This window comes from Colius striatus, chromosome 2, assembly GCF_028858725.1.
Source record: "Colius striatus isolate bColStr4 chromosome 2, bColStr4.1.hap1, whole genome shotgun sequence".
NCBI lineage: Eukaryota > Metazoa > Chordata > Aves > Coliiformes > Coliidae > Colius > Colius striatus.
Genome location: NC_084760.1, coordinates 86817352 through 86843010, shown reverse-complemented (window position 1 = coordinate 86843010; position 25659 = coordinate 86817352). Strand labels below are relative to the sequence as shown.

The 25659-nt window shown below is 34.3% G+C and overlaps 1 protein-coding gene across 2 annotated transcripts in view; it reads right to left on the bottom strand.

The window, feature by feature from the left end:
• The window catches only part of SYT14 (synaptotagmin 14), an 83276-nt gene that overhangs the window by 22928 nt on the left and 34689 nt on the right, over nucleotides 1-25659 (bottom strand). The gene's annotated exons all lie outside the window — the stretch shown is intronic.

The window sequence follows — 25659 nt, the reverse complement described above, 5'->3', positions numbered from 1 at the left end:
TCACCAAGGACAAAGGAAAAAGGACCATGAGCAATCTTGTGCTTGGGGTGAACACTTGACACTGACCATCTTTGCTTCTCACATTAGGCAAAAAGATAGAAATGTGGTTATACATCTCCCCAGAAAATAAACCCGACACATGGCTATGGATATAGAAAATTAATTCACAATAATTACATTTAAATTTTTGATCTCATACTTTAGCACATAACACCACACAGTTTACTAGAATTTGGAAAAGACAGCAAGGTGTGCAGTAGTTGAAATGAAAGGAATGCCAAGGATAGGTAAAAATCTGTATCACATTTTGTTTATGTCTTCTGTAGAGGTTTTAATGAAGATTTCAATGCCCCATATACACAGAATTTACTTATACACGAAACCTCCAAGCAATTTCTCGTGTCAGACATACCACTTTCACTTACAGAAAAATCTACCAAACAGGGAAGTTAACAGAAATATTAACATTAGAACAAGACAAGTTTTCATTTCAGATTAATCTAAAAAACAAACTGATCTTCTTCCCCACAACAAAAATAGTACATTTTAGTTTAAAAATTTTTGTATACAGGATTGCCCTGCCTCTGTCCTAAATTCTCATCGAAGTACACCACTTTTTTAACTGTTTCAGAAAGATGTTCAACATATCGCATAAATGGAGTTACTCTTTAAGAAACAAGGCTGAAAACACAGTAATGTGGCTCTCTTACGAAACAGTCTTAGCAAAAGGCTCCCTTTTGTTCTCTTTCCATTTCTCCTGGAAATCTCGCTGGACTTGACTGGCACGCCAGCACATTTCACAGCATCTAGGACTTGCTGTAAGCCCAAAACACTGTGGTTTTGGTGCACACCATCCATGGGAAACAGACAGATCTTCAAAGATAGGCAACTGAAGGACAGTGACAGGACAACTCATTATGGAGCGTATTTACTGCACAAATATAGGATGCAAAGATAACTGGGGAATGCAGAGCTTGTAACAGAACTCCTTCTAGATTTAGCTAAGGTAAATGAATACTCCTAAAAGGCTACTACCAGATGATACCACTGTTAAGAATTCTCTCTTCTCTGATAAACCCATCAGAGCCAGCCACAGTCATTCCAAATTAACATTACAGTGCTGCTGCAAGAAGTCTTCTGCTGTTAGATAGCCCAGTTCCACTCACTCTTGAAACTCAAAGTCCCACATAGCTGAAAAGGAAAACAGAGCAGGCAGGGAACTCTATACTTGAAAAGCAGACATCAGTGTAGAAGACCTATGTGACCTGATCTAGGTGAACCTGCTTCTCCAGGGGCATTGGACTAGATGATCTCTAAAGGTCCCTTCCAACCCCTACCATTCCATGATTCTATGAAAACACATGTAAAAGCTTACATACAAGACAGAGTTATGTGGAACAATCAGAATCTTGAAATCACTATGCAGGAATAGTGAGAATGGTTTATTTGCAAAACTGGGAGAGAGATGGGAAAGCACTATTTTTTAATATATATTACATAACTTGTGTCCATGAAACTAGAAATACCTAATTTTAGACTCTAGACCTTATTTTAGTAATAATAAAATAATAAATACTCTTTGAATTTCTATACCATAAAAACAGGAATTTCCTTTCACAATTTAGATAATTAAATATTCTAAAAAATTTAGAGCAACACTTCTGCTCATTGTTGCTCAAACAACAAACAGCACTAAATGAGACAGTAATCACCATGTAGCTATGACTTAATTTCTTTTCACTTGTAGTCAAGTCTGCAAAGACTTTTTAACTTCCAGCTTTTCTACAATATAATGAAATGAAAAGGTGCCCAGGTAACTATCAACACCATTATTGTCTTATATGAGTAAATAAATGGCTGTGTGACTCACTTTTTTCACTTTTATGAACTCCATTACATGTCCCTATGGGAAAACTGCACAGGCTGTGTGACAGAAAAGGTACTTTTAATGTAGGTGGGGAAGAAGTGAAGAGAACGAAATTCTTACCAACCAGCTGTGATTCAAAAAAATCTCAGAAAAAGCTGGGACAGGTTTTAACTACTTCTTTTTGAAGGTTTAGTTTACAAAAATAGCATGCAAATTCCTAAATCAAATATCTGGGTTTAAAAATTTAAGGACACCTCTGTCTAAACAGGTATAAACCAGTTTTGAACAAAATCTTTCTCTAAAAAAAAACCCAAACAACAAAACCTGGAACTTCTCAAATGAATTTTTAAGGTGAAAAAGTCCCATTTTAAATTGATTTCCCCCTCCCCACTGCATATGATGCAATAAAATGATGATTTCATGTTACTGCTCTCTGAAAATATGGCTCATTTGGATTACACGAAGAAATTCTAATCCCTGATGATATCAAAGGCAAATGATACCACACACAGAAGTGAATACAGCAATATTGAATATCTCGCTCTGGGTATTTTCCTTAAAAATTACACAGAGATAACAATCAACTTCAACAATTAATAGGTCCACAAAAATTTGCATATGTAACGAAGTTTAAAATTTAAAAACTACTGCTAATACATGTTGACCTAGTACTGATTGTATTGGAGAAAAATGTTTGAGACAAAAACACGTTCTGAAGAGTTTGCATATTTATGTATTTAATGGACCTCCTTGAAAGTTGGGCAGAGAGGGATCTCATGATATTCAACAAGGACAAGTGCAGAGTCCTGCACCTTGGGAAGAACAACCCCGTGCACCAGTACAGGCTGGTGATTGACCTGCTGGAGAGCAGCTCTGCAGAGAGATACCTGGGAGTCCTGGTTGATAATAACCATGAGCCAGCAATGTGCCCTCATGGCCAAGAAGACCAATGGCATCTTGGGATGCATCAAGAAGAGTGTGGCCAGCCGGTCGAGGGAGGTTCTGCCCTCCTTCTATTCTGCCCTGCTGAGGCTTCATCTGGTTTCCCAGCTCAACAGGGACAGGGAACTCCTGGAGACAGTCCAGTGCAGGCCCACCAAGATGATCAGGGGACTGAAGCATCTTCCTTATGGTGAAAGGCTATGAGAATGGGGGCTGTTTAGCCTAGAAAAGAGGTGGCTTCTGAGGGATATCATTAACATTTACAAATATTTAAATGGTGGATGTCAGGAGGTTGGGGTATCCCTTTTTTCTGTTGTATCCAGTGACAAGACAAGGGGTAATGGGATAAAGCTGAAACATAAAAAGTTCCATTTAAACATAAGAAAAATCTATTTCACTGTTTAGGTGAGGGAGCCCTGGCACAGGCTGCCCAGGGAGGTTGTGGAGTCTCCTTCCTTGGAGGTCTTCAAGACCCACCTGGACACGCTCCTATGCAACTTGATCTAGGTTGACCTGTTTCTGCAGAGGGGTTGGACTAGATGATCTTTAAAGGTCCCTTCCAAACCCTACCATTCTGTGATTTTACGATTCTACAATATACATTGTACCTTTCATTTCAGGTGTGAACTTTAACAGTTACACTTGCATATACTTGTGTACTGTGACAAAGCCAAAGAACACCTTTCAAAGACCACAGAATGGGGTTAATAACACCTGTCAAAGAGTCGGTCTTATCAAGAAAATCATTACAGTGGAAATCTGAAACTCATTGTTGCATCGTTTCTTTGCAAGTTTCACAGTAAACGTACTCTCAAATCACATAAAAATATATTTTGCCAATTCTCCCAATGAAATTAACCATTGCATTAACCAACTGCATTAATTAGAAGTTTCATCCTTCTTTCGTAGGTTGGGAAAGGACTCATATACTGGTAATAGTAAAGTCCTTGCTCAACAGCTGAAGAAAACGGAACTATAAGTGAAAAACACAAAGCAGATTAGCATTTTGCTGGTACACTTACAAATTACAGCATGTAAACTGTCATTAGCACATTTAAGACAGAAGTAAATAAATATCTTCTTTTTAGTTAAATAATGACAGTTAATCTGTTTTCCTAAGTCCCTGTATGGAGGACTAATAGAAAGCCAAGGGGAGATGATACATATATTGCCAAAAAACCTCAAGAGACTGATAGTAAAATCTGACACAGCAACCCAGGCCAAAAGGAGCACTCCTGGAAAATATAATTGATAACTATGAGAAAATAAACTTTTCCAGACATTTTTCTGAGTGGAATCATGGTTTAAAGATACACAAACTTACTATAAGCAATGTTTTTTCTTTAGGTTTTCAGCAACTATTTGAACTTTCTGTTTCCAACGTTCCCCATTTCTCCTCTGTGTCCTGGGGAATAAGCTAGGCTGTACCTCACCATGAAGCTGGTGATGTTTCTTTCCATGTTTACAATGTTCAGACTTTGTTATCTTCATTAATTTTCCCAAAAGTTGTCAACAGCAGCACATCAGCAGTGACTTTCATTAGCTTGTATTTCCTGAGTAATTCCAAGAACATCCATCTCCTTAACACAGGGGAAAAGAAACTATCCTTGTAGTTTTAATTCCCATCTTATAAGCAGTAACTAACTACACCTTTGCAAGTTGGTGCTTCTCATATATATTACTTCTTTAAATATTCATACTACTGTGGGAGGCAGCACTACAGCAAAACTTCTTTGGGAATCTGTTCCTTTAAAAACAATAATCAAAATAAATAAATAATTTTTGCAAGTCATATTTTGTAATTATCAGAACATCTTCATACTCACAGTATCTTTTCTTTCTCTAATATATCTCCACACATACTAGGCTTCATAATTATTTTTTTAAAATCTAACGTAAATTTCAAGTATTCAAGCCTTCAAGGGTTTCTATGTAAATGTTAAGACAATTTAAATAAAACATAAAATGAAATACATGTTTAAAAATTAAAGAAACCTTTCTTATTCTGAATGATTAAATACCCTTAGAGATTTCTGATATGCAGCACAGACAGTCCAAATGGAATTTTCATGTTTGAACTTTTCTACCATCCAAAAAATATTATGTTGACTGAATTACTCTGCATTACAAGGAGTATAAATTATAAACATTAAATATTGAATGAAATCTCAGGGCTCTCCTCCTTTTAAAATGAAAGCTTAAATGCATCTTTGTGACTAAAAAACTGTATTAGTTCACAACAAACACAAATTGTCTTGGTGTTATTCTACTTCTTTTGCAAAAGAGTCACGGTAGGAGTCTTGCTTATTGAAAAAAAGTGGAATATGGGAGTAGTAAGGGGTCATAATGGACAATAGAAAATAAGATCTTTCATTAGCTTTCTTTTTGCATTTGCCACATTTAAAGCTTTTATTCACAGCTGAACTATCTTCTACATTAAGTGATTTACCACTAAACAAAAAAGTAACCAAAATTTTGTTTATTTGGATTTTTTTTTCCAATTAAAATAATTCTCCTTTCTTTCCTAAAACTTAGAACATTCCACACGCAATGAGCTTAATCCCTGACCTGTGGAAATCAGTCCTTAAAGTTTGAAGTTTTTTCCTCAAGAAAGGTATAAGACCAACTGAAGTTACTGATACTCACATAGCAATTATTTTTATTTTCATTATTTGTCTTTTTATATCATTACTTACAGCTTGGTTCTGTTTGCTGACAAAAGAAATTTGCTCTCTTCTGCACTTATTAGAGCACTTCTGATTTGTAAGAATGTATGGTGTGTTTTACAAAGCAAAACAGAAAAGCACCGCACTGGTGAAAAATTCTAAGCTTTCTCTTTCCAAAACTAACTCAAATTAGAACATTTACACTACAAATACATTATTAAAGCATTATAGTGAACTAACTGTCAAAGACATTCTTTTGTTTCCTTCCCAAATATTTTGGCCATCTTTCAATGAAAATTATACATTATCATCTCTTGAATTCCTTTTCTTTCAATTTCACTACCACTCTCTGATTCTTTATATGGTGTTTCTATTAATTTGAATACGAAGGAGTTCTGCTACCTGGCTCTGTATTTACACTTTCCGGCTGTCCAAAATACATATAAAGACTGCTTAAACCAATTGGTTCAATATTTTAATTTCTTATTGATTCAAATATAAATAAATTAAGCTTTTCACTTTTTTTTTTTTTTAATTTGATAAAGGAGTCTTCAAAAACTCTTTTCTGAGACTACATTCAGTTCTAAAGCTTTTTGAAAGCAGTGGTCTTTAAGAAGTGAAATTATAAATTGTTTGCCTTCCCTTCCATAATTGTATTTCCTTAGGTAAAGCATTTGTAGTAAGTATGTTCAATTTCTTAGCTGTTCCATTTACATGCTGGTTTCACTTCTACTGTTTTTTATAAGCACCACACTTTCCTTTACATCACTTTTCAGATCACTACGTTGGCTAACTTCATAAATTTACAGGTATCTCCCTTTGCACCTCTGTTCCTTATTTTTTTCAAGTTATAAAAATCGTTAGAAAAATATCACTTCCAAAAGACAAGAAGTTAAATGCATTCATAGACTCTTCTGCCCATTACCCCCCTCCTTAAAATACATTAAAAGTCCTGCGTGCTGAAGGTGATTGACAACCAGCTTTGAAATTTTCAGAGTGTCTTCATGACAAGGAAATGCCTTTTATCATCTCTAAAAAATCACCCAAATTCAGCTATTTCACTAGCATTTACAGATGCTTAACAGAAAATCAGAGCTTAACAGCTAAAAGCTTTGAAAACTCCACCCACTGTAAACCACCTCCAGCCTCTGAGAAGCCTCATTTCTGACCAGTGTATGCATATTAGCATCCCCACATACCTCTGGATGGTAGTAGCTGCTTGTGGGCCTGTCATTGCTATACTTCATTTGAGTATAATTTTCCCTTTATAGTTCAAATTCCAATCCAGTTTAATAGTACTACAGCTGTAGTACTAAACACGGGAGTCAAGCAGCTGGATCAAGTGCTGAGAAGGTGAAAACGATTGCACAGTGGTCTAAACAAACTCCCAGTAGAGTATTGTAACACACTGCTAATATTCCTGTAACATACCTGCTCCCATTCCATTTGGTCTCAAACAGGGAAAAAAAGCGTGATTAGAAAAGAATATTTATGTGTTACCTGTAGAATTTTCTTACACATTATTTTTGTAACTCATTTCAGTTTTGTAAGCGATACAGAAATTCCCTCTGTCAACAATTATTAATCTGATGCTAGAAACACGATCCATTCAGCAGTATATAGTGTGCTTAAATGTGTTTCCCAACTACCAGAATGCCATCACTCTTTTTATGTTAAACAAGACATAAATATTTCCTTTAGTGAGAACTTTTCCTGCAACTCAAAATGCAGTAACTTCATGGTTTCTTAAATGTAGCTTCACCTTTGTAGCTCCATTTTTTAATTCCTTTCAAAAAGTTGTGTAAAGTCCCTTAGTATTTTAGCTCTCTATTTACTACTGCCCTAACTGTTGGAAGTGAACCAGGAAATATATCTTCTATCAAGAACTGCTTCCAGAATAGGAATGCAAAGCTTACTTTGATTCCTTTGCCTTATTTTCACAGCAATTTTGAGTGCACAGGATACTCTGTTGGAGTGAGTCACATACACAAAACAGCACTACAATAACTCTGCATGAACCATTTCAGTACGACTTGAGCTAAATTCTCCACTCATCTACTTAAGATCTCTATATGATCCCAATTTGAGTACCTCATAATTGTTTTTTTAATATATATATATGTATGTATGTGAAATACATATTATGGTAAATAATACTACCACTATAACAGTACAAGTTAATGTGTTTGGCATTTTTACAGATGGAGAAGTGAAGTACAGGTTTAAATACGAGGTAATAAAGGTTGTTGTGAATCTAGCTCAAAAGAGCTTATAGTCATAGAGAGCTTCCAATGAAGTATGAAATGAAATCAAAGTCTTTGAAGACTAGTACACCAGCCATTTCTTCCAGGTTTTATTTGTTAAATTATTTTTACTTCAAGCCTTGTAAATCACTATTAATCTGAAATTTGCCAGAATTGTGTACAACCACCAACACGGAAAAAGCTAAGTCACTAGCTTCCTAAGAGATACGTCCTCACAGAATTTTCCATTGTCATCAGCTCTGTACTAGAACACAAAGAAGAGAAAACAAATTGCAATATTAGAGTAGGAAAAAAAGTAAAGGGAAGAAGGGTGGGGGAAAAAAAAGCAAGGCAAGGTAAAAGGATAAAGTAGGTGCAATGATTCAGAAAAAAAGTGATAGGTTGTCGGTAAATGAACAAAGGAAAGAAATAAAGGCAAAGAAGTTTAGTAGATCTGTATAGAAAATGAGAAAAAAGAGCAAAGAGGAATAAAGAACAGACAAGATGCAAACAGGAAAGAAAAATTACAAACAGCTGAAAATAACAAAACAAAAATGACAGAGGAAGAAGGGTGAAGGAATGGGGAAAATAAAACAACACATGACATGCAAAAAAGTGTTTCAGATCTGAGAAAAAAAGCAATGCCAACAGAGGAAAGAGATAAAAGTCAAATCAGTGATGCCTGATGTGTGGGAATATCCGTATTTGTAGATAATAATCTGTACCATCTAGAGAACATAGCTACTTAAGATCCACGAGAGGCATTTCCCAGAATAAGCTTTTTATTTTTTTTATATGTTAGATTTATTTTTATTTTTCCTTTTGAGCAGACAGACAGTAGTAATTATTTATTCCAATCCTAATATTCCAAAGGGCCCTGATTTATCTATTCAGGCATTTTTTCTTGACACACTCAGTGGACTTCCTTTAGTAAAATGGACTACATTTCCTGCATTATATTAAGAGTATACCAGTAAAAAAAGATTCTAGAAAATTAAGACTTATTTTGCTTTTTAAATCACTCTCATAGCTACCAAATAAAAAGTAGGTAGAACCCACAAAAATCAAGGGCAGTCTCAGTTTGCAGGAGTACCTGAAAGGTCAACAATAGAAGAAAGTTGTCTATATGTGCTCAAGAACCCCTCTAAAACCTTTTAGATATTAGTGCCTGTAGAAAGTATGTTTATGAATAATGGCACTAGTGCCACTTTTGAGGCTAACTGTCCAGGAAAAGAAAGTCAAATTAGACACCGTTAAATCACAGGAAATGGATACGCTTCAAAACCAAGCCATCTTTCCTCCACACACTCAGTAAGAGGGCTACAAATTCACAGAAAAGGCAGATTAAGCAGCAGGGAGCATGTCAGTCTGTTCCACTCACTCCAGCAAGGCCTCAAACAAGTTTATCCAGTCATAAAGAAATACAATCACTCAAAATTAAATTTGTTGCACTTCTTTGCAGTGCCTCTGAGACCTTCCACTGTAATAAATGAGCAGCTACAGTAAGCTTATATGTAATATATGATGTAGTTGTTGCTATGCTTCCACAGTTGTCATATAATTCACAAAACAGTTATTTTTCTGTATTTTGACAATGCTAGATGAATATGAGTCTAGCTGGTGAAGAGATTTTCATTCAGGCATAGCACCAGTCATAAGAGCTATTCAAGAGCTTATGAGGATGAGTGAACAGTGGCCAAGTTGCACATTGCATACAGAGGGCTCATAAGTCCTACAAAGTGAGGCTTCAGCCCTCAGCAAACAGTAGGAGCGGAACTGGTCTTCCATGTCATCCACCCAAAGAAACAATAGCAATGAACAATCAAGGATCACAGCATACCATTTCATTCTCAAACTATTTAACTTCCCTGAATAGTTAACTGGAAAATCCTTTTGTCATGAACATAGTATTGTACTGACAATGTTAAACTTACTAGCTGTTGTGATAGAGTGAAAACATGCATACCCATAAAAATTAATTTCTCATGGACTTTTCTTATACTTACAAGCATTTATATACCTAATCTGAAATTACTGTTTGATGCTGCTTATTGAGTAAGAGCCTTAAAGGTGGTGCACAGCAGTTAATTAGTAATCAAAGTCTGACAGCTACAGCTGCAAAATGTTTGTATGGTAATTTCAAAATTGAAAATTACTTATTTCACTCTACATGAAATTACTGTACACTCATTAGAAAGTCAGAGATTACCCTGAAAAGTACTACTAGAACATTTCAGTAGCTTTGCTACAATATCAGAAAGTCTACAATGTATGGTCTCCAGATCTATTACCATGTCAACCTCTCTCATAACTTGTCAGCAGTTTTTAGGTCTTAACATTACAATTGAAAACATACTCAGAATGATGTTTAACATGGTTCATAACCTGAATGATGATTTGGGTTTTTTTTTCAAACGTCACTAAATTATTTTCTTAAGCTATAATTGATACACATACATGTTGCAACAATGGAAATTCTGACTAAAAATAAAGAAAAAACTTTGAAATGAGAGTAGCTATAGACTGGAAGAAGTTACTTAGAAAGGCTGTGTAATTAACAGCCTTGAATGTTTTAAAAGTTCTCCTAGCTAGGGCTCTGAGCAACCTGGTCTAATGTTGAAATTAGCTCTTTCAACCAGGAGACCAGACTAGATGACCTCCACAGGTCCCTTTCAACTTGATACTGTCTTATTATACAATATATATTGAAAATTCAATTCAACACTGTAATAATCAACAATGGAGATCATCTCAAAGGCAGGTATCTCAAATATCTAGAAAGTTCCTTCCATAATACAGTAGTTCAACAATTCACAGGAAAGTACAGCTCCTCAGTATATGCTAGTTAGACTACTGCATCCTGCATTAAATATATGTGCCCATCAGCAGAGTACTTTTCACTGCTAAAATAAAATTTTTAAAAGCCCAATCAAGAAAAAAAAAAACCTCAAACACCACCACAAAACCTCAACCCAAACTCAATCCCAAAGAAGCAAACAATACAAGCAGCAAAAGAGATTTGGAACACTTTGTTAACTGGTGATGTTCTACTGCAGTATACCTTGCAGCTGACTGGTTTCAGACAATGTAGTATCACTGAAATTTTGACTTTGATAAAATGCACATGCCAAGATAGATTTTTAAGTTAAAAAAATACTAACTACAATTTACACAAACACGGACACATATGTAAAAACACACATATATATACACACCCTATGGCCACATATCGGTAACAAGTAAAGGTCTATAAAATTTTACATATAATTAAGATTACACCAAGGAAGTAATATCCATTACAAAATGCTGATGTTAGACAGCAAATATTGACCTTTATAATTTGTCAAGTGAAGAAGCCTTAATTTGCTTGTTATTCAAACTTAACAATTAAGTATGATAACTTAGATGGCAGAAAGAAAAAACGAAAACAAAAATCAGCATTTGCTACCACTTAATATTAACATTTTGACCAGTCAACAATTCAGCAGTGATGAAATGTGCAGTCTGATTCAAAGTAAGACAAGGCTATTTAAATAACTCAAAATAAGAAATGGGTATTGAAACATTAGAATTTTGATAAGCGATCACAGCTGCACTAGAATTAGTTTCTATAGCAACAGAGGAAATAATGTGGAGAATTGCACCGCAATACAAGATGGATTCCTTACAAACACTGCTGTTCAAATAGAAAACTTTAAAATTATTCACTGTATTAAAATATTCCTACTAAAATGATTATTCAAATATCCTATATACCTTGTACATCATACATTGTTCTATTTCCTTCTCCAGGATTCAATTCTAGCCCATCCATTCAAGTTTCAGATTACATTTTCACACTTTCCCCATTTCTTACCTTCCTCTATTAAAGTGACTTATTCTGAAAAGTATTGTACCTTCGATCTCCAATTAATCTGCATTTTCAGATATTTATTATCACTACATAGAAGCACTCATAACATTTCTTTTTTCCAGTAGCGCACTTCTAAAACATAAGAGAGTGCTTTGCACATACTACTTATGAGAAGCTGCATCACAGCCATGAGAATTAACATCACTATGGAACTTCTGAAACTTGTAGCCATATGAGACTTAGAGTAGCTTTTATCATTGTGTGCTCTCATGTTCTAAGCATGATTAAGAAACCATAGCAAATCTATTAGTATTCATGGACTGAATATCCATAAGATAGTAAGATAAAAGCCTTTCAGTTGAGCACATCTTTAGATTTCAAATGTTGCTCATTTCTAACACCAAGAATTATTGTTTCATTGCGTTGTCTCTGATTCTAGCTATTTTTGGCAACTAATTAAAAGCATATGCCTGAACCTTTTATGTATTTTGCCCTTATAATGAGACCTATTACTCTGGCTTATTCTATCCTTTTGAGTTCCAAAGTATCTTTCGAGTTACCATGGATACAAGTGATATGCTTTCTCCTACAACTGCTTTGTGTGCCTTATCAAACACCAGAAAACTGACACAGTAGGAATCTGAGCCATCTATACAGAATGAATATCTAACCCCTTGGAAGCGTTCCTCTTCTTTTTCCCCTTCCTCAAAAAATTAAGATATGCCATATACTACATTTGTAATGAAAGAAACAAGTAGGTTCTTTTCTATCTGAAACCTAGTACTTTTGCTCAAGAAAACAAAAGGTAAAAAGGTGCAAACATAAAACAATTTAATCTGATCAACCATGAAACTGTTAATATGAAAATGGGAGTACATGGAATCATTCTAAGTTTGCTGTTTGAGTTCACCGAGTTTAAGTGTTTCTAGATCAATATATCTACTGGAGATACAAAATGCAGCAAATTTCAGCAAGTATTTCAGAGGCAAGTTGCAGAAACACTGTATGCAACTCTGAGATTACTTATAAACTTGAGTAAATAAAACTGCCTTAGATAAAAATTGTTAGGCCTCTTTATACTAATTTATTAGGGGCATTTTCAAATGCAAATTGCATTCCAACAAGCTGGGAAGAATTTGTACTAATCAGTGAAGAAGAGGGCAGTTAGTAAACTGATTTTCCCATTATGTTTCTGAATTCTGACCTCTTCTTAAAAACAAAAGACTTTCTTCCATTCGGACAGGAAATTTACACATGATTCAAAACCCAAATGCCGATACTAACATAATCTGAATTAATGTATAAGAAGGGGAATAACCAGAAGGAAAAAGAAATATTGTCATATGAATTTGATATAGACTCATCCAGAACTGCTTCTCCACTTCCAATGCATTAAATCATTGGAAAGACATCAGCAACACAAATACGTGTCATGAAGGCAACTAAAAGCTAGAGAGCCAGAGAAGAATGGGTAGGACACATACTACTCCTGCCCCTTTTCCTCAGTAGTTCTCTAACTACTAGAGCAGTACTTCTTTAGTACTATTACTTCTCTAAGTACTATAGCAAAACATCCAACAAAAAACTTACCTAACTTTTTCACATCCACAAGCTCATCCTTGCTTTCAAATACAAAGATTTTGAAGGATAACATCTGAGCCAGAGACACTGAAGCAATAAAATCTAGACTCTTACCCTTGTTTGTATTAATATTATGAAAGAACTGCATCATTCTGCTAAGTTTTCTGCAAGTACATATTAACTGAAGACATATTAAATATTTTCATTTTTCTAACTGTGTCACTGTAGGTTAGACTTACATTTGCATGGACTTCATAAGATGCTTTTCTTTTCTAATATTAACTTTGAACTGCCTCAGGTTGTGATACTTTCTTTTAGGGGTGAAAAAATCCACATAATGTTTTTACCATGAATACTCAACTAGAATTAAATCTCACTTCTGGGTTTTTTTCCAGAAAATTTCTTTTAAAAGAAGTAACTGAAAGCAAGCAAACAATGAAAAAGAACTCAAATTGACTGCTATATTTTGGTACTTACTGTAAGTCATCAGCATTATCAAAATATTACTAGTTCTGCAGTTTAATGTCGGAACAACTCACACAAAAAAAGAAGCATCTGGAACAGCAGAGATATTTACACAATGGCTCTGTACTCCCACCATTACATTCACCATTACACACACTATCATTTCTCCCCTATACAATATTCCTCTGGATTATCTGCACTGTACACAAAAGCACATAAGAGAACCTCGCTCCTCTCTCAGTAGAATTAAAGTGCAAACTAGCAGTTTTCAATAAATAACTACCATTGTTACCACCCTTCATAAAAAGTTCTTCCTTTGCAGAATCTCAAAGCTGTCTGGAAATTGCCAGTATTGTTCCCTATAACTCTGGGGCCAATAGATTGCCTTTAAAACTTAACAACTACTGGTTTTACTTTCAAAGACTTTTTTCTTTTAAAGCCTATTCTTGTTAATAGGAGGGAAATGACTCCAGGAAAAGCAGATGATAAGTCATTCTCATTGACAGTAAAAGGAATTTTACTTGGTAAACAGTCAAAGACAGCAGCCAATATTGAGCAGGACTATGAGTTTCTCTGAAGGAAAGCGTTACGTGTTACAAGGGGAAATGACCTTTAACTCTAAACGTCATTTCAAATTTTACCAGATCTACTCAAGAGTTATCTATTGGTCAAATTTTCTAGGGACATACCATTTATGATCAAACATTTGACAGGAAAAAAAAAAGATACCAGATCAGTACAATTAACTTAATCTTCAAAAAGGAGCCTTTAAGTAATAGATTTACTTGAAAATTTTCATGTGAATAAACACTGTAAAATCCAGGGAAAAGATATCATTATTCTCTCTCATTATTCTCTAAATCTGAAAATAATTTCATTCTAGCACTATGTATATAATTTAACATAGCCAAGTATGAAGCACTCGAAGCAAAACAATTTTCAGAAAGTAGATATAAATTAATGCAAAATTAGACTAGTTTTCTGGTTTGTATCCATCAGATCTTGAACTAAGTGCAATAGATCTTTTTCTGTTTTCACTCAACTCATCAAATTGCCACATATATATGCAACAGAAAAAATCTGAAGTATAACAAATCTTAATAAAATGTGATATTAGTGGCATCGTAGTATTTGTTTCAGAGCTCTTTTTTTTCTAAAATTTCACAAGAACTTGGACAAAATTCTACAGAGGTACTATCAGTTTTAAATTTTACTAACACAGTGTTTTTAGTTCTGAGGATTTAAAATTTCAGAAGCCATTACACATCCTACCAAATTACAAGCTGCTAAAATAGAGGGATCACCAAACAACAGATCTGATATAAAACCACTAGGAACTATGATATCCTGGGAGCCACAGAAAGTTTGAGCAAAATCAAGTAATGTTCTAAACAAGATTCCTTGAAGATAAGAACAAATCAGTCTAATTATCAGTGTTAATCTTGATCAATTTAAGGAGGAACAGACGCTGCCCTTTTTTGCCAAAAGATGCAGAGTTGGCCCTGACCTTTTGGTTTTGCATGTGTTTTCTGGTACAGATGTCAATTCTTTGCAGTAAATACCAGCAATAATGTCACCTGTTCAAGTCATATACATAAACTGTACTTGTTCGGGCTGAGCATTTTCAAAGAAAAGAAAATCACACCTGAAGTCAGCCTCTTGAAGAGATGAACCTTCTGTAGTTTCATTCTTCAAGATTTGGATTTTTCAGATACACATGCTCTTATCAGCTCTATTTTTAACCTGCCGCTCATATAGGATACTTAAAATTCTGAACATGTTTACATTATCCATCCAGCAGGCTAATGGAACTGCATACCAGACAGTCATGCATAATTCAAATCAATATCCTCAGGCTTGCAACTCTAAGTCAAAGCTGCCTTTAAATAAGCTGGGTGTGACTTTAACATGAATAAAATGTACCTAATTTTTAACCTTTATCTGACAAATTGATATATTTGCAAAGGAATGTCATAAATCCTCTTTAAAAGTTAAAACAAATAGAAAAATATGATAACTGAAAATATTTTAAAAAACACTTTTAACAATAAAATTTAGAACTGTTCAACAACACCAAATGCAAAGGTTTCAAATAGAGAGATGGGTATTTTTTATTGTCCTTTCTTAAGCAAAATACTAATACTAATATATACCTAAAAACACAGGCTGGCAGAATATTACATGGTGTGGAAGGTGAACACAGTAGGATTTCCTATTTACAAATTTAAAGATCAAGCTTTAATTGAATTGGGCATAGGTGACTCCATACAGAAAATCTTATACTCAGTTAAGCATGTCTGCTAGCTTCTCTAAGGACCATAATCAGAATTTCCATAATGAAATAATTTTCCCTTTGAGTTTTCCTATATGCTTTCATGAGATCATGATTTCATCACAGCAGATAACCTTAGCCCACATTAAATGGCCAGAAGAATTGCAAATACACTAGTTAAGGATACATTTCCAGCTTACTTGTAATTACAATGAAGGAAAGGTAATAGCAAACAGGAAAAAAACGAAACCAACCAATCAAAACAAAAAACCCAACCAAAAAAACCCAAACACCCACCCACACCAAATTAAAAAAAAACCCCAAAACTGAAAAAAAGAACTTACAAGTTGTATAATGTAACATATTACACTTTCACCCAGGGAAAATATTCCAATAATTCCTAAAAGTTACAATAACTTTGTAACAATAAATTCTTAATTAGTAAACAGAAGCTTATTTTAACAAGAAAAAACAAAACAAAGCAACAAACAGATCTTTGCTTCCACAGAAGCTACAGATACAATTCTGTACTGTTTAATCAGGTACGATACAGTCGCAATAAATAATAAACACAGTCAAATTAATCTTGAAAATAGGCATCCTATCAATAAAATACATATTATTAGATAAAAACAATAACATTATTAATCTTTTACAAGGACAAAATATTCATTAAATAATTCCAAGAGGATACTTAAGATATAGTTATAGCATGTCTATGAAATTGACACATATGCATAATGAAAATAATCTACACTGACTAGGTAACACACCAAAAACAGTTCAGTTGCAAAAATAACCTCTAGTTCTTTTAACGTTATCAGATCATAAAAAGCAGTCCTAATGGTAACTGGTCTTTAACCTAGGGGGGAAAAAGCACAACTGGAAGGCAAACACTAGTCTCGGTCCATACTTTTAAATCTTTTCTTTGAAACCTTTAAAGGTAAGAAGATTGATCCATTTATCCACAGGCACTGTGGAGGAAGAACCAATAACCTATTCTTTTGTAAGATTTTTACGTGAAGTTGTAGTAACGTTTTTCGTTGACATATTTATGTAACAAGTACTGCTCCATTCTGCCGATCACATAGCATAACTACTCTCAGCAGCGGAGTACCGAGTGTATGCAGGGTAAAATTCCTTTTTCCAGTGCACTTAAAAAAGCCTACCCAGAGGTTTCCAGTCTACTATTCAATCCTGCTTCCTAGTCACTCATTCCATGATAGAGCTGTGGGATTTTTGCAATTAGGGTTAATATTAATGAAAACAGTACTTTCTTTTGCCTGTTCGGTGGACGTCTTTCAGAACAAGGCATGTCTCATAGTACACATGCCTAAAGACCAAAGAAACTGTTCCCCTATATCACTAGATATTACCGTAATAACCAGGAAAAAAGAATGCGCATGCACAATAGCTTTTATATTATATTGCTACAAGAAATATCAAGTTTTCAATATGAACTCTCAGCATCTGTAAAAGCACTGGGTTCATCAAGGAAGTGATCTTTTCTGCTGATATAGTGCCACCTCATGTGTTTATATCACAAATTAGTTCTACCTTTCATTAATGTAAACATGTATATCAAATACAATGCCACATGGAACTACTGCAGCCACAAATTTGCAAGTGAACTTTTCCCAGTTAATGACAGATCTTGATCCTTTCATAAATTCCAGATTGAAATAGACAACACTTATTAAAATAGTAAGTTGACAATAAAATGGAAACTTTCCCGTAATTATTAATGTATGACTTACATCACTTCAGAGACATCACATTGCTAAGGGTGACTGTCTTCAAAGCCTTCACATCAATGCAAAGGGTATTTTTTCAAAGACTTCAAAATGCTGGCAGGAGGAACCTAATTTGTGAGATTTCTTTTCTCATTTGTGCACATCAAGAAAAAAAAAAAGCCCTTTCCCATTGGAGCACAGTTTTTCCTCCTCTTTGGAGTTGGTATAGCTGGAAAAGGAACTTTCCTGATGAAAATCTTCATCAGGAAAACCATCATCAGGAAACCATCATCACTGACTTTTTGTTACTACTTTTTTTTCTCTCAGCAGTAGATGACATGTATGCTTTAACATCTTTTTCCAGCATCTCTGCTGCTAATCACGGGATAAATCCATGAGTTCAGAATTATTCAAATTCATTCTATCAAGCACTTTGTTTTTCCTTTGGTTGACAAGATGTGCATAACTTTGATATTATATCTCTGGCTTTTAAACTCAAAAGTTCTTGATGTAAATCTGTTCTCACCCAAACTGTGTTTAAACTCCGACATAGATCTCCTTTTCATTTAAATTCCATGTTTGTATCTTGCCATCTCCACAATATTCCTCAAGAAAATTCCAAGAATATTGAATTACACATGTACTTTCTACCCCTATCTCTGAATTCTGTCCATTACAGGTCTCCAGACTTCATAAATACTATGCTTGTAAAACAGGTAAAAGAACCATAATCACAACATGATCCTAGTCTAATACATGAATTCCTTACACAAAAAAATCCTTGCTATGAGGAACTTTTCAAAAGGTGAAGAGAATCACTTTCTTGTGAAGTAAAACAGATTGGAAAAAAAAAAGAGCAAAAGTTAATCTTTAAATTGTCTTAGTCTCTGCAATGTTCAGTTGTATATTTTTGGGAAACACACATGATCATTTCAAGTACTTAAACAAACTGACTGTCCACAGCATCGGAGAAATTAAGTAAAAAGCAATACAAATCAAGTTAGCTCTGGATGCTATTCTGCAGATCCTTGAATCACAAAAGTATCTTCTGTACTACATAAAATTATATCTAAAACATTCCCTTGATATAGCTATGGATTGAACTGCCACAATGTCCAGAGGCTACAAAACCACAATAAATTATCAATAAATTGGAGACAGACACACACTGTCAGAGATCAAAACACTGTATTATTACTCATTGCACTGTCTCCTGTACTACATCAAGACTTTTAAGCACTCTTAAAATAAAAAGTGGCAAACGTAGATGCTCACATAATAGAAAACAAGCATAAGGAAGCTGGATCAATTAAAGAAATATAATCAAAAACTCCCTTCTTCTGTCACCAAAACTCTCTAAAATGTGCATAAAGAACATATTGATAGTTTATTGATAGCATACAATATTATCAGCTAAGATCCAGATAGTCATACTCATGTAATATCTCACACTGTAACACGATTCAACCTTCAAAATACACTCTGAAGCACTCGGGAAATACTCATCTGAAGATTACTTAAGACTTGTCTTAAACATCTCTACCAAAGACCCTTTCAAATTATTGTGATGAATGTACTCTTTGAAGACCTCGGTCTATCCAAAGTTGCAGGCCAAAAAGAACATTTTCTTCCAACAGGTATTACACCAGAGAAATCTCATAGGTAATCTGATAAAGACATATCACAGAAAAACATGTGGCCACCTTCTTCCTAAATATTCTTTCCATTGTATTTTATCCCCATTTTTTAAAGCATGGTGGAGGAAAAAGAAGAGAAATAACTATATAATAACTTTTCAACTGAGCTTTCAGTCTTCTAGTCTGAATACTAGTTCATAGCTCTTATTCTACATAAGCCATCTTCATTGCCTGTAATTGTCAGCATCTGAAACGTGCCAACAGATCAATTTTGAGAGAACTTCGTGGTCTTATTTTGCTGAACACAATACAACCACACTTAGGCCCTCACTCTATAATTTTGAAACAGTAAGTCTTCATCCACACTTGGCTTGAAAATAGATCTGCTTATAATGCAAGGAATCATGACAGAAATTAAACTGCAAAACATAGCATGAGAACAGTACATGATTCACTTAGTGATCCATTCTTCCGCTCTCAGCCTTTCTAGTGCTTTTCACTTTAGCTGGGTAAGTCTGAAGTAGGATCCTGTTTACAAAAGTTATTTACCAAGGAAAACTCCCCCGGTTGCTTTAACAAACAGGAGATTCACCTGTACACCAGTTTTGAGGTGCTTATGAAAGAGCTTTTGGTGTTTATGTTGGGAAGATACTGAAAGAAAATCTCTATATATACTTCAAGTAGTTTGGTGAAGAGACTTTTCCCATGACATGAAAACTAACAAGAGATAAAGAAAATGCAAAAAGCTGCACAAAGAATCAGATCCAAGAGATCCCAGAAGAACAGTCGCCTTCACGTGCAAAGATTGACACTGAGGAGCAAGGCAAACATATGTCCAACAGACACATCAACATAAAGTGCCGAAAGCCTAGAGAAGAATAAAAGTAGAGAAGATAAACTACAAAAATAACATCATACTCTACCTTCACAATATGGAAAAGATGGATAAAATCCAGTAGCATATGCCTGCTAGAGCAGCAGATTCTCATTTAAGAGAACTTATGTTTTCTCACTGCAGTCTTTTAGTGCTTCCATATGTTTCCAAAAAACCTTGTGAAATGTAAGGCATTTGGGCCAATCTCAGAAACAGAGCCTCTGAACAAACATGTCTTCAGCCGAGGGGCTTTATCAATTGAGAAGTTAGAAAAAGACTTTAAAATAGGCTGAAGATAGAACTTGTGGTTGTAGTGAGCTGGTAAACTACAGCTAAATAAAGCACATCTAAGTATGCTAAGTAAGCGAGTGAGCTTACTACTTTTTTGCACCATGTTGTTGCTTACTTTACCTCAAAATTGGCGTTAAACCTCCTTGCTTGCTTCCTAACCTGGAATTTTGCACAGCTGTTGGATGTGATTTGGGTTGTACATGCTTTAAGAATATTACAAATTAAATATAAAAAACCAGACTGTTTTCTTCCCTTCTTCTACTTCTCTCAAAGGATTTGGAGAAACTTATTTTCAAAAACAAAGAAGGATCTACAGCTTTTGACATCTGCCTTGAAAACTGTAATTTCGATATATTTACCTCAACATTTCTAAATTTAAAAACTTCCACTTTTTAGAATTTAAGGGACTACTTCCTTAAAGAAAATATATTCTACTTGCCTAGGAAGTTTACACAGATAACAAAGACATAAGGACTTGCCTATATAATGCTTCAATTTTTAAAGTTCAGGAAGCAGTCACTATTGGAGACAAAGAGGGTAGTTTAATATCATACTTTTTTTGAAAATGAAGTTATTAAGAAAGCATAGTCCATTTAAGATCACAACAATACAGATACTAAATGTATTTCCAGTTACCAAAGTACAATGAATAGCACCAATTTTAAATGTAAAGTCTGAATTTAAATAGTGGTCTAAGTATATTACTTAATATAGACACAATTTCAATTCATAATCTCCTAGTTAGCAGAAATCTCTTATGGAGTTATTTTTTCCCTTTTTTGGTTGGGATTTTTGCCCTTAGTTTTGTTCTTCATTTTCTGAAACAGATGCATAATATCACAGCCTATTTTAATTCCTTCTTTCAAAATATTTCAAATCATTTGAGCCCATAAAGGCTATACTATATATTCAACAGGATAACAACAGCATTTGAAATGGTAGGGAATAATGCAAGAACTATGATGCACATCATTAAAAAATGACAAGGAAGTTTTATCGGGGTATGTACAAAAGAAAAGGAAAAAAAGGTCACTGTGGGAAGTAGCCATACTTTACTAGATAACATGAGAAAGAACACAAAGAATTTTATTGACAAAATAAGATTTCAAGCTTCTGGTTGACCCTAGAGCTCTGGGCACAGAGACCAAGTTAAGCCCAAAAATCAATATCAAGAAATACTGTAGTTACACAAGATTCTCTTTCTATGACTAACAGTTTTGAGCCATTTCTGCAAGAGATACAAGTTTCAGGTGTAAATCTGTCTAATTGTGCCATTTTACTTTGCCATCTGTTCCATTTACTTTACTATCCTGTACCACTTTCTGTTTGATTATAACATTTGCCATCATCTTCATTTTCTAATTAACTATTACTTTCCTTTAGAGATATTCTGGAATATCCATGAGGAGTCTGTCCACGAGGAGTTAATTGAAAAAGTTACATATTTACAATAGCTTGGAGTCTGTAGAAATACTTGCATCTAAGCAAAGATTTCTTTTTTTTAATTTAAAATACGTATTATAACTCATCAAAAAGTTATTTAAGTCCATCAAATATGCTTTACAAATATATAAAGTGAATCAGACACTGGTCATAAGCAGGTATTTGTGAACTAAAATTTAAATACCTAAATTTCACAAAATTAATTCAAGTGCTACAAGAACATTGCATCACCAAAATGCACCAACAAACCCACAAAATATATTGCTTTCTTCATTTAATTATTAAAAACATTATGCAAAATGCCATGTCAGTTCTATACAAATATACTGAAAAGAAAGATTAATATGGCCATCTAGAGGAGAAAAGAATGATGTGAACTCACTACACACATTTTCAGGCTTCAGAATAAAACATTTTGAGAGGCATGCAGCCAGAAAATAGATGTAGTAAACCAATCATGTAATTGATAATAAGTCAACCTGAAAACAACACAAGAAGACATTTTGATGGTCTTAGTAATGCAAACATTAATATTATACATTTTTTCAGCAAGGCAAGCAAAGCTTATAGGGTGTATTAATAAAGACAAGATTACATTTTTGTCTCCTTAAATTTTGTGTGTGCAGTTAAGTGCACACACATCAAAACAAACAAATTTTAAAAGTGAAGACTGATGTGCAGAGTAAACAGTTATTAGTGAAGCTGTTCATTGACTCCTTTGAAAACACTCAGCACACTGTTGCAAGATAGAACATGTGATAGAGATTAACTGCTGAAGAGAAAATAACACACAATTTTCCGAAAATGAAGTATCATCTTCCTTGCTCATATTACTCTACCTCTGACAGCATCTTTAACGATATCATCAGAGGCTGATTTACTAGCAACAAGCAGGGGGGAAACAAAGATGAGCCAAAAATGAATTCTGTCCTCTCGTCCCTTCACTGGAACACTATCAAGCCCTGCTCAACATATGGACTGACTGGTGCCTTAAGTTGGAAGTACAGCTGAAATAAGTCCCAGAAGTATAAATTATAAAGTACATATGAGGAAACAGAAGAACATGAAGTCAAATACATTGACAAATGTTTCGCATATTAAATAAAGTACATCTTAACATACTGCTTGCTCCCCTTTCACTACAAAGAATCAAGAAATAGTTCCACCATTTTCCTTTACACTTCTTATAGACATAACTAAACAGTCCTAAACCCCAAGCATTTAATGAAAAAAAATCAGGATTCTATGGCATTGTCTTCTACAGAATTATTTTGCAAGTTTAAGGAACAATAAAGCTTTGAATTTTAAAAAATTGCACTGAAGTATCTAGAATATTGATGCTCTCCACTTGGAATCAGAAATTTTTAACCTCATCTCCTCAGTGGACTGTTTCTCTGACACTGATGAACTGTTTGGTACTGATAGCTAGTCTCATTTATTTTTCACTGCAGGCTTTTTTCAAGAGGCTCTGCCTTATCTTTTCATTGAATTTCTAGGTTGGGCAGCTTTCCTTCTGTAAGGATCATAACATGATGAGGCATACTCCATCTTTTCCTCTATTCTAACATATTTTTATCATTGTGCAAAGATTCCTTCTTTTATGTTTGAAATAATTTGGGAAGAATACTAAAAGTACTAAAACTAGTCATTCTAGTGTGCCACCTCCAGGTCACTGAAAATTGAGAAATAGTAGGTTGTTAATCTGTTGCTACGTTCAATACCATAAAACTCTTAAATACTATTGAATATAATTTTTTTTAGATTAATGGATTACAAAAATGAGACTACTTAAATGACCACACTTAAATTTGCAAGCATTTTGCAGAAAACTGTAGAATGATTGCAGGTTATCAAATAAATAACATTGCTGATTGTCCATTCCTTGCAAAATACAGGAAGATAATGCTCTCACAAGCATTACCAAAAGCAAAATACTGAGAGCATTAAAGATTTTTGCAAGCAGAAATATATAGTTAAATATATACAATTTTCTAAGTTAGAATGTTTTGACAGTTTTTTTTCCCCCCAAATCCTGAATGTTCTTTCATTATAATAAATTCAATTTGCATACTAATTTTAGGGTGAATATGTATGTGCATATATATAAAAGAGGTTTACATCCAGTCAGTTTCCTTAATGGAAAGACTGCTAAGAAGGGATAGCAGCTGGTGACAGATACCTTTAGCAATAGAAGAAAAACAGACAAAACGAGGATGAGGGAAACAATTGTAATTTTCCTGATGCAACAGATCTTGCCAACAACTTGTCAACAGATTCTAACTACGACAGAGATTACCAGACTGGAGTTCTCATTCCCCAAAAGAGGATAAAAGTAATTGACTATCACTTCTGATAATCTGAGAGGATGAAAAGGAAAAAAATTATATTGAAAACAAAACAAAAGAGCTACAGGCTAGCACAATACCTTTGGAGCTTAAGACTTACAGGGCTGAAGTATAAAACTCAGAACAACTGAAAACTTTTCACTGCAAAGACAAACTAAGTAGGATGAAAAAATTGGCACCATTGTGATATAAAAAGAGGAATGTTACATACTCCTTCGAATGTGGCTTATTCTATGACTGCTCCAACAACCTGCCTCAATACTATGAAGAGTGACAAGTACATTATTCTGTATATCTTAAAATAACTTTCTTGTATCATTTGTATCTGCTATTATTTGCTAATAAATACAACTGAGTTTTCCATCTCCTGTTAATACACACCACCATTATTTCCCAACAGAGGCGTGAGCCATAAAAAAATAGTATCTTTCACACTCCCCCCACCAATGCTGTTGATAGATTCCAGTAGATATAAAATCTAAACATGATCCTTTCACTATCCCAGTCTCCTTGTTGTCTTTCTTTATCACAGTATCTAAACGTCGGTTCTTACCACCTAACCTCACCCTCTGCATCTCCTTCCCTATTTGCTGGAAATCAGTCTTCCTACAACAGCAAAGGAAAGAATCAAAATTCCTGATGGAATCCTCTGAATGGAATCCACTTACTCTGCAATTTACTTCCACTATGGCTTTCATGTCCTTTGTGTCTTAAATTGGAATCAGAAACAAACATGCACTGATTTCAAATGGCAGTGGCAATCAGACTTTTTTACATCACATAGTAGAAAAACTATTTTTTTTCAAACACTTCTGGACTGTATAGCACATTTTTGGACAGATATCTTTTAATTACATGTGTCCACTTTTTATTAGAAAATATAAATAAAAATCTTTGCATTTTAACATATTAAAGGGAGATCAAATAACATCTTACTATAACACAGCATCTACATTGGAAACTGGCTTTTATGCAACTTAAAGCTCACTTTTCATGCTAGAAAATGGCTATAGACACAGTTCTCCCATATAGCTATTTGCAAGGACAAAAAGTATATTGACAAAATGTTGACAGTAGAATTTTCAGTCTCTATGTCTGGTTGTCATCAAAAGTTAAAATCAAGAAAGATATACCACAGAAGAAAACATCTATTGCATACATGGAAAAATTATATTAATCTAATCTTTGTAATAATTTCTTCCTGTGGTTTCAAAAGAAGAAAAGATACAGAACATTCCAGTAACCTACAGTGCAATGACCAGATGCACTGTAACCAATAACCAATTTAATTTACTTTGGTGTCGTATCAGCTTATTGGTGGAGGAACAATAGGTCTTCTTTGTACTTATAACACCACAGAAATCACCAAGAGTTGCCGTATTTCCTTCCTAAATCAAAACAGTTTAAATTCCCACTAAAATAAAATAACTAATGATAAAATCGTGTG